Source organism: Austrofundulus limnaeus, unplaced genomic scaffold, assembly GCF_001266775.1.
Source record: "Austrofundulus limnaeus strain Quisiro unplaced genomic scaffold, Austrofundulus_limnaeus-1.0 Scaffold254, whole genome shotgun sequence".
Classification (NCBI taxonomy): domain Eukaryota; kingdom Metazoa; phylum Chordata; class Actinopteri; order Cyprinodontiformes; family Rivulidae; genus Austrofundulus; species Austrofundulus limnaeus.
The window spans coordinates 274469-277641 of NW_013952656.1; positions in this window are offsets into that span (position 1 = coordinate 274469).

Genomic DNA, 3173 nt, shown 5'->3' on the forward strand with positions numbered 1-3173 from the left:
CCCCCACACACACACACACACTCCCTTCCCCCAACCCCCACCTGTGTCTGGACCTGGCCTTAGAGGCCGTGCTGGGTGGAAACAGCAAAACTGAACTCTAGTGAACTGCATTTGACTGATAACAGTTTGAAGGTCTCTGATTTGGTTCAGGCACTCGGTCCTGGATGTCACCGGCTCCTCTGCACCCCTTCCCCTCTCCATAGGTTTGTACCCCCACCCCCTTCCTCCTCCTGCTTATCTGCTCCTATTTGCAGAGTGTTTTTTGTGTGATGCTTGTGTGTTTTTTGTTTTGTATTAAACACAGGATCAAAGCTCTTTTTTTAACTCATCCTTCCTATGTGTGTGTATTCTAAACTGCAAGGTAGCACCACATTGCGCAGGGTCCTGGACATTCGTTCCCCCGTGTCTGTCATGTGTGTGTGTGTGTGTTTCTCCAGACAGATGTTATAGACTGCAGCTTTCATTCTGCAATGCATCTTGATATTGTGTATGAATGACAATAAACAATTCTTGATTCTTGCATAGAGCATGGTGTCAATAAAGTTCTGACCAATGTCAACTACTGGATTTGTTAGGGAAAATGTCTCTCAAGCATCTGCATTCTTCTGAGTCCACATGGGAACCCAGATGCTGAATCCAGAGTGTCTACAATGTTTCCAAAGACTAAAAAAACAAGTATGAAGTGCAAACATTACATTAGCTTTATTAAAATAAGTACATGGGTGGGACAGAAAGCTACTCTTAACAGAATGCTGCTTGATTATATGAGCCAGAAGAAAGACCTGGTGTATTTGCTATGAACCAATCACAAGTTCCATTTTTTTTGTTTATGCTGCTCTATGCATTTTCCTTATGCCTTGGATAAACTCTCTTAACTGCTCTAAGCTTATTGTAACTAAACACTTGGACACCCACTTACCTTCCTACTCTCTATTGAGGCTCTGCTCCTGCTCCTCCTAGGATTCCTGGATTACTCATCTTCATTCTGACTGTGAAAAAAAGACAAAGTTTTGGGAAAACATGATAAAACACAAAATTATATTTGTCTTGCATGCAAGTACAAATGCATTCACAAGCAAGCACATGGTGCTGCAGAATGACATTTTTTTGTTTGTGTTAAAAACAAAAATGTTGTAAGCCATTGCACTATACTGCGAGTTTGGTGGCTTCCAACATAAAAGGAAAAGAGATCAATACCAAAGAACAAAAACATTATGTGTAACAACAGTCCGCAAGTGATAGAAGGATTGTTTTATGAGTCTAAATTTGCTACTTTGTGTGAGAAGCTGTAGCTGGCTTTTATGTTGGCAACATTACTCTGGGTTGGAGGGCATTAGCATTCCTTCGTTGCATCCCTTCTTAACATGCCAGTAGGGTAAACACCCAAGTTACTGCAGAGCCATGGCAACCAGCTAAACACGTGCTCACCTGTCTAAAAAATGTATCAGTTCAGGCAGTGCACAAATGACCTGATTTAGCCATTTTTATTTTCATCACAAATTAAATAATTCTGCATCTTTTGATTAAAAAAATGTTGACATCAATGACTTGCACTGATTGTTGCTGCTGCACTTGTTCTGAATGCAGCATTAGGCGATACATCCACACCCAAAACTCTTCATCTGATATGAACTATCAAATAGCTGTAACTCATAACACAGCAGTGTTGTTACCTTCAGTTTTTACAGTGGACATCCATGGGGGGAGTTGCATTAAAGTAGGCCTAGGTGCAGCTTACATTTTCAGCCTATCTTTTAAAAAGTAGGGGAAAGGGGCTGTCTGTTGCAAACACAGTTTTAATTTAATTATTTTTAGGTTTTCGGTTACTAAGAAAATGGGGCACGTGTAGGTGTAAAAAAATGAAAATGTGTCACTTATACATGTGTAAAACCTTGGTTTAAAATTGTCTCCTAACATTTTATTGTTATTTAGCTCACTTTACATTTTGTCAATTTTTACTAAATGTTAAATATTAATGGTAATGTGTAAATATCAAACCCTAAATCTAAATGTGTAATTATAAATTGTAAAGTTAAATAAATCTTAATTGTTTCAGATAAATGATAAAGAAGACATTTAAGAAATCTGGAATGGACTACAGCCTTTGCTGTTGGTCAGCTGCTTTTGTTGTGTTGTGACATCAGCATCATTTGACAAAAATGATTGCTAATGTTGCTGAAGACTGCATTTAGAATTTAAGTTCAATTTGTTTATTGAAAACAATATGGATGGAACCTATGATGTGTCATTTTGAAGTGCAGCTCAGACACTGGTTGCAGCTGCAAGTTTGATGTCTTGTAGGGAAGTGCAAGTAGCATTAGCAGCATTAGTAGTGCTAGCAGCGCAAGTGTTTGCTTTCCTCTAAGGATGATGAATTCATACCAAGAGCTGCACACCAATGGCAACTTTTACATTTAGATTTACACATTTAGAGTTAGAATTTAACATGTACACATAACATTTACCATTTAAATTTAACATTTAGTAAAAAAAAAAAAAGGCAAAAGGTAAAAACAGTGAGCTAAACAACAAAAAAAAAAGTTAGTTAAAATTTTTAAACTAGGATTTTACACTCAAAGTGAGCTAAGTAATTAAAATGTGTTAGTGGCATGCTTTAACATGGAATTTAAACAAAAGTTCAAATCTGGAACAGTAATAGCCTCACCTGCTCCTGCCGGTCTCCACATCTCAAGCCCAGCCACGTCCAATCAGCTCCTGTCTGCCAGTGGATAAAAGCCCGTTGTGTCAATCGCCAGTGGCGCTTACAGCTGTATGGCTGTACGCACTGTATGTACCTTAAAATTTTCCAATGAGTTAAAAAATGTTTTTATAAACATTCAACTTTTTAATGATTTTTCACTCTTTATTATTAGAAAAATGGTGGTCCAAATAAGATAAGAAATTGTCTTTTTTCAGAACTTCCCATACATTCATCTGTGTGCGTATGTGGGGGTATGTGTATGCGTCAGAAACTAAAGTAATTGGTCAGTTTACTTTGTTTATTGGTAGCTGCCCTGGTGTTTTTTTTCCTTAATGTGACAGAGTGGTGAATCTAACCAAACATGAGTGAGCGTACATTTAAACAGTTAATAAATAAAATCCTGCAGGCGCCCCTGCCAATCGCCTCGTCTGCATGCCAGCTGACTGTCAACCTACCACCACCCCTCATCTTC